This window comes from Herpailurus yagouaroundi, unplaced genomic scaffold (assembly GCF_014898765.1).
Source record: "Herpailurus yagouaroundi ecotype Mexico unplaced genomic scaffold, PumYag 77, whole genome shotgun sequence".
Classification (NCBI taxonomy): domain Eukaryota; kingdom Metazoa; phylum Chordata; class Mammalia; order Carnivora; family Felidae; genus Herpailurus; species Herpailurus yagouaroundi.
The window spans coordinates 80,784,140-80,791,917 of NW_024412388.1; the positions used below are offsets into that span (position 1 = coordinate 80,784,140).

The following is a 7,778-nucleotide window of genomic DNA, read 5'->3' on the forward strand; positions in this document are numbered from 1 at the left end:
GTTAAGTGTCCGACTTCAGCCAGGTCACGATCTCGCGGTCCGTGAGTTCGAGCCCCGCGTCGGGCTCTGGGCTGATGGCTCAGAGCCTGGAGCCTGTTTCCGATTCTGTGTCTCCCTCTCTCTCTGCCCCTCCCCCGTTCATGCTCTGTCTCTCTCTGTCCCAAAAATAAATAAACGTTGAAAAAAAATTTTTTTAAAACCTTAGAAAGTAATAATAAACACAATGCTGCCGAAACTCAGCTCCACCACATCCTCAGTTCTGGTTTGGATGTAACACAAGTGTTTTCAATTGCACTGGGTGGAGGCCCTGGCAGGAAGGAAGCATCGGATATTGCTGGAACATATCTTTGTTTGAGCAACAGCTAATGAGAAAGGTCACCATTATGCTTTGCTTTCAAACACTGTGCCTGTTTTGAAATTAGTACCGAACATTTCATCATAAATGTTGATTTATAATCATGGAAGTACACAACCGGGTAATATTAACTTTTTTCCTCCTAAGTGGAGAATAAGAACCAAAGCTTATGTTCTCACCACTGTTTTGATCGGAATATGTCAGTAAAAGATAGAATGACTTCCAATTTATGGGCTCAGGGTTCCTGGCTATTTACAAAATTCCAGTAGTGGATTTAAAGAAAATGTAGCCTTATACATTCCACACCCCCCCCCCCCCCGGAGTTTTAGTGGTATTTGTATTCCTGTTAATCTCACTGCCAGTGTTTGAGATGCAAGACTTTTGGGACTTTGTTTCCTAACATTTTATTGTATTTGTTTAGTGGATCCAGTCAGTGGACTGAGATCCTAAGAAAGAGCTCAATTTTTTTTCTGTGCAAAGTGTTTACGGACAAATGCAATAAACTTGAGAAAGCCTCCTTCCAGAATGGGCTGACTTATATCAAGGATAGTAAAAGCAGCAATAACAATAAAAGCAGATATTTCGGCTACAACTTTGGGAGTGGGGAGAGGAATCTCTTAAATCTCTCCGTTTATATTTTTGGTTTTCCCTGTTGGCCAGGCTGTTGTATTCCCATGTCCGCAGCACGTTCCACTGTGGGAGCCTGGAACTCTGAGAATAAACTTTGGGAAAGGCTGGGTCCACCCTCTGGGGATAAGGGAGCCAGAGGGAGGAAGGGGAGGGGGTAAAGGAAAAGGCAAGGGGCCGGCTGTCTTCCTGTGTTTGGATGACCTTTCCTTATGTTTATCTGGCAGGACTGGGCAGCTATGCCGGGTTCGATGTCAGTCTGCCATGTTGGCTGCATGTGACCTCTTTCTTAGCTTCAAGTGGGTAAAGAAGCTTTGCTCCTGCTGGAGGGACTAGATTAAAATCTCTGAGAAAACAAAAAAGTGTACAAGTTTGTGAGGGGTAAGTGCCTAGACAAAGAAGGCTTCGCAAACAGACACATATGCCTGTGTCTAATGGGTTCCCAAGGGAAAGATCTGGGTGTCTCTTGGAGCCATTTGAGGCAGGACCCACCTGTGCCTCTGCCCTCTTGCTGGGCACAAGACTAGAGACTGCCTTCCTTCTCCTGAATCCTCAGCATTTAGTATAATGCTCCCCACCCACAGGGACTCCATAAGTATTTCGTAAATGAGTAAATAAATGAACGAATGAATGAGCAGTCACCAAGAGGTGACTGGGCAACAGGCAGCAGGTCATACAATACCTAATCTATTCTCCAGTCCCTGCTCCAAGGGCCTTGGGTAGTAGCTGTAGCTCCACTTCAAAGCAACCATTTTCAAACCTCCCTGCCTCACATTCCTAATGGGTGAGTCACTTGTTTCTTCTGGGCAGCTGGGTCGAACTTTTTTGGTTTCTACCTTTCCTTTGTATTTCATTATGAACCTCTCACCCTGGTCTGGCCTTAACTTAAATGTTACTTCCCCAAAGAAGCTATCCCTTCATGCCCTCCCTCTCCTCCATCTAAATTAGAGGCCCCTGAGAAACTTCTTATGAAACTGTTTTCTTCATAGCACTTAAGACAATGTCTAATCATATTCATTTGTGTGACAATCCATGCCATGTCTGTTTTCTCCACTAGATTACACACTCCTTAAAGACAGGGAACCATATCTATTTTCTCATCACTATAGCACAATACCTGACATATAAGCACTCAGCAAGTATGTTACATGAATGAATGAGCCAATTAGGGAACGGATTATACCTGAGAGGAGAATTCGTAGGTTACTGAGTGGAGGTAGAGGATAAAGGTCAGAGTCCAAAAGTTCTATTCCAGTCAGACCTTGGACACTTCACGAGTTTGAGATTCTGGAAGAGGACAGAGTGGTTAACAGACATAAGTAATGTTGTTCATTTACCTTTGGAAGCTAGCTATCGCTCAGAGTTCCTGGGAGTATCGGTAATTTTCTTTTTCGTACCCAACATAGCAACTTCTTCCACCTTTTCAGTAACAGAGGAGGGTATTTTGGTCACCGGGTATCCAAACCTCAGAAGGACTCTTTTTTCCTCATACCACACAGCTCCATAATACTTCTTGTTAGTTTCATCCTTCCCATTCCATTGAGGACCACTTGATCCAGTGGATAAGTCAGGTTTCTTTCCCTTGCAAGTTATAGAAATTCAACTCCCACTAGCTTAAAACCAGGAATGTATTGGATCATGCATCCAGGAAGTTGATGGGGACAGTTGGCTTTAGATGTGTTTAAATCTAGGGGTCAGACGACTGCTCAGGATTCCGCCATCTCTTTGCTTACCTTAAAAAGGACAGCTATGACCCCTGGCTCACAACCTCCTCGTAGCACCAGAGAGGACTCTGAGTGCCCCCATGAGACCACTCCTGAATCAATCCCTTTTTGGGGAGAAGGGGCAAGACTCTGACTGTCCTGGCTTGGGTAACATGCTCACTCTTGTGGTTCTTGTATGAGGCTGGGGGTGGGGCACGGTAGTAGAATCACAGAAGGAGTTCCTCAAGGAAAAGACAGATTGTGTAACTAGGATGACCTGAGGAAATGGTGCTAAATAATCAAGAACAATAGAATGCCTTCCTGCAATAGACACCCTGTGCCAGGTGCAGCGGTAGGTCTTTAACCTACACGAGGCAGAATGTACAGGGGAGATAGGGATGCACTATGGAATCGGATTGCTTCAGTCTAAATCCTACCTCTTCCTCTTACTAGTTATGTTATTTTGGGCAGATTAACCTCTCTAGGTCCAATTTTCTCATGATGAACCAGTGATATAAGACGTTCAATAGACTACTAGCCAGCCTTGAAAGGGAAGGAAATTCTGACACATGCTATAACACAGATGAACTTTGAAGACATTATGCTAAGAGAAATGAGCCTGCCCAGAAGGACGGATGCTGTATGAGTCCACTTATATGAAGTGCCTAGAGTAGTCGAAAACATAGACACAGAAAGTGGAAAGCAAAGGGCTGGGGCTGGCAACCGGGAGATACTTTTTAATGGGCATGGACTTTCACCTTGGGAAGATGAAAAAAGTTCTGGGGATGGATGGTGATGGCAATTGTGCAACAATTGCGTGTTCGTAACCCCACTGAACTGTACGCTTAAAAGAGCTAAAATGGCCAATTTTGTGTTATGTATATTTTACCAAAATAAAATAAAATGGTGATATAAGGATCAAATGAGACACCAGGCATAAATGTGAAATACTATTAATTCTCATAATAATCCTTAGAATGAGGTATTGTGATCTCTAGCTTTCTCACTAGATGGAGACTTGGAGGTTAAGCAACTGATTCAAGGCTACCCAGCTAGAAAGTGGCAGAGCCAGATTCAAACCCAGTACTTGACCCCTGAGCCCTGCTGTTTTCCATCATACCACATTTCTTCCCAACACACTGCTGACTAGCTACTGTTGCCTGATTAATATTTTAAAATGCTACTTTGATTACATCAAGCTCCTGCTTAACAAAAACTTAAGGCATCTACCCCTGGTCTAAAGCCCAAATGCCTCCCCAATGGCAACTCTCCTTGCCATCTGACCCGTTACTTTTCCAGTTTCACCTCAAGGTCAAGGACCTGCTTTACCATACACTGTGTTATCTATGTCCATAGCATATACTGGTTCTCCTGCTGGGACATTGTTGAAATTCTCCCCACCTTTCAGTGCTCGGCTCAAGACCCAACTCCTCCAGAAAGCCCCACCTAACTGAAAGAAAGACATTGTTACTGCTTTCCCTTCCCTGCCACAGTATGTATTATTTGATAGTGATGCATAATGTGCTTTAATAGAAGTTATTACTTCAGGGGTGCCTGGGTGGCTCAGTCAAGCGTCCGACTTCGGCTCAGGTCATGATCTCATAGTTCGTGGGTTCGAGTCCCACATTGGGCTCTGTGCTGACAGCTCAGAGCCTGGAGCCTGCTTCGGATTCTGTGTCTCCTTCTCTCGTTGTCCCCCTCTCCCTACCCCCCACTCATGCTGTGTCTGTCAAAAATGAATAAACATTTTTAAAAAAATTATTCCTTCAGTTGTTTATGTCTTATCTCCACAGCAGGCCACCTGCTCAGGGAGAGCAAGGATCGTGTTGGTTCTTCTTTACATTTCCCACAATGCTGCCTTAGTGTTTTGCTTTGCACAGCAACTTAATAACAATGTCTTAATGATGCTGATTCAGGAAACATGACAAATGATGACTAGTTCACTCAACCATGATTTGGACTGAGGAAAAACATGTATTATTCCCTTTCTTGTTAGAGAAGGTGCTGGAACTTTTCCTTGTACTTTTAGGCCAATTCAGGACATAATGTTCCTAGTCAGCTTGGAAATGAAAAGATTGAGTCTGGTTAAAAAGCTGATCTGCTGGTAGGCCTGGGTGAGAGGTAGATGTCTCCTACTGATTAAATTCTGAGAAACAGAAGCAGGCAAAACTATTTACAAAGCCACCAGAGACAAAGCAGTGTTGTTTTGTTTTGTTTTGAGCACATCCCCCAAAATATAAAAGGTCGTTTCAGGTTCTGCAACTAGTGTCTACTGTGCAAATACTGTAGTCTCTACAGAGGTCCTGGAAATGTTATCATAATGTCTTCAAGTCCATAAACCTTGCTAATGACACTGTCCTTACCTCCAGCCCCTGCTCAAATGCTAGTCCTCTGTGAACCATGTAGAAGATCTGCAGACGTTCTCCAGGAAGAGAATCAAGGTCAAGGTGCTGGAAACAGTGCAGAGATGATATTCAGCAGAAAGCCCTCTTGCAGTAGTTCTGAGTGGTTATCAGGTTTGTCCTGATTGGCCAGTTCCCATTCTTTAAATATTTTGAGCATCATCTCTGAGCAAAGGGACCAGCGCTGGAAGTGCAGGTAGTTCCATTTGACTGGAGCACGGAACACCAATTGGAGAATGACAGATGAGGCGGGGCAAAGGTAAGGACCAGACCTTGAAGGAATTCAAATCAACCATTTGGGCAGATAATCCACAAAAAAAACTGTTAAGGAGAAAATGACTATTCAGCACATTTTCAAAAGATGAGAGATACCAGCTAATAGGTTTTTATAATGTACTGGGTGAAAGATGATGAAAACTCAAACCAAGATGGAAACTCAAACCAAGTGCCTGGGTGTTGTATGGAAACCAATTTGACAATAAATTATATTGGGGGGAAAAAAAAACTTGGCCGTGCCAATGGATAGGAGGGGATAGATGTAAAAGGTATCTTTTCAGGTAAAATTGACTAGATTTATGATTGATTAGAGGTAGTGGGAGAAGAAGTGTCAGGAGGAGTCAGAATCTGAAATGTGAATTTTCCAATTGGTTGTATTGCAAAGAATACATTGATGTTTCGTGTTTATTTTCCCTCTCTTACCTCGAAGTTCAGGCAATAAGTTGTGGTGGATCATACAAAATACATGAGCAGAGCAGATGACCATGAGGCTGCTGGCCACTCTTAAAAACTGCAGTCACCTGATTTGACCACATTTTGGTTCAGTGAGCCTGCACAGGAACTGCTTATTTGAAATTGCATGAGTTCAGCTTGCCATGACTGAAGCAGGTATGGAGAACATTCTGAAGGCTTATGGCAACTATGAAAGCAGCAGGCAGAAGCCTTTGGATGAGGCCATTTCCAAACCTTCTCACAGGACATCGTTTCCTCTTCGCAGTAGTTGAGCCCTGGGTATCATCGGGACTGCTACAAATACTTTGGGGCTTTCCTCATCTACAGAGCAGTTGGGATGGGAATGGGGAGCATGCCGCAAGTCTGGAGAGCCCCAGGGGAGAGACTCTGAGTTATGTCCCCAAGGTGGAACAGAGAATCACCTGGGTTTGCAAGGGAGATAAAATGTAAAATGATTGATTTTATGATATCCATCATCGAATCCCTTATGACTGCCTTCTTGAATAGTTCTTTAACTTTGCTTGTCTAAGTAAAGGAAAACATAATAAACCACAAACAATTTGAAACATTAGTAGACTTTTACATTTCATCTAGATCTCGGCTCTTTGATTTTATAACTCCGGATTTTATTTTGAATGGGATTTCTTCCAAATAGCAGCAATTTCTCCTCTCAGTGAGGACCAAGACTATAGTATCTTTATAATTTTAAAAATAAACTGTCCTTTGGACCTGCAAAGAAGTATTCAGATGTCGTAACCTGAAAATGCCTCAGAATTTTCCCACACTCTAACAAATCCCTAAACAGTCAAATGGATATGCACCAACATTTCTAGATCCCCTTGGGAGCACATTTGAGAATGCTTAGTACTGAAGAAAATGTTAGGGAAATATATACACACTCAAGAAATAGGGGTTTACACCACAAGTGTTCTCCTGTCAACACAAGGAAAGTATCTCAAATATAACATGGTAATACATATAAGATAAATTATTTATACAATACAGAGAGCAGTGTCACTTAACCTTCTTGCCAACAGGCTAACATTTTTATTTTAGTAACATGTTTAAAGAAACAAACCAGTAAAGAAAAAAAGAGAGAGAGAGAGAGACGAACCAAGAAACGGATCCTTAACGACAGAGAACAAACTGATGGTTCCCAGAGGGGAGGTGGTGGGGGATGGGTCAAATAGGTGATGGGAATTAAGGAGTGCACTTGTCATGATGAGCACCGGGTGATGTATGGAAGTGCTGAATCACTATATGTACACCTGAAACTAATATTAAACTGCATGTTAACTGTATTGAAATTTTTTTAAAAAAAGATATTTGAAACAACACAACAGGAAAGTTAAATGCCTCTTCATTTATTTGGTGAATAGAAAACATACATAGTTCTTTTTTTTTTTTTATGTTTATTTTTGAGAGAGGGTGCAAGCAGGGGAGGGGCAGAGGGAGAGGGAAGCAGAGGATCCCAAGTGGGCTCTGGGCTGACAGCAGGGAGCCCTGTGAGGGGTTCTTGAGATCATGACCTGAGCTGAAGTCGGACGCTGAGCCGCCCAGGCACCCCAAGAAATAAAAATATCTTAATTTCTTTTCTTTCTCCCTCCCTCTGTTATGCTTATCTTAGCCACACCCAACCCCAGAATGAGCCCAACGAAACCATTCTTTGGCCTTCTACTTAGCGGCTAAGCACTGATGGAAAGCGTCACCCAAACTGGAAATAGATGCTGTTATAAATTCTTGGCTGCCTCTTCATCTGCAGGACAATCTAATAAGCTAGCTCTCTATTATCCATAACAATTGTTTCATACTTCACTCTCCTCAAACATCTGATCTTTTCCTCTTCCTCCACGCCTTATTGTAAATGAATGGCTTCGGATAACATTTCATTACAGAAAATATAGGCAATCTTGACCGAAACCATGAAAGGATTTTATCAAGGAACATCAAGTGGTTATAAAG

At 42.7% G+C, this 7,778-nt stretch overlaps 1 long non-coding RNA gene across 1 annotated transcript; it reads right to left on the bottom strand.

The window, feature by feature from the left end:
* Positions 1-679: 679 nt before the first annotated feature.
* LOC121018626 (uncharacterized) lies at positions 680-5,391 on the bottom strand. The gene is made up of 3 exons (XR_005785251.1): positions 5,049-5,391; positions 2,166-2,269; positions 680-1,328 (listed from the first exon to the last, which is right to left on the bottom strand). It is a non-coding gene; the product is annotated as an uncharacterized LOC121018626 (long non-coding RNA).
* Positions 5,392-7,778: the final 2,387 nt, after the last annotated feature.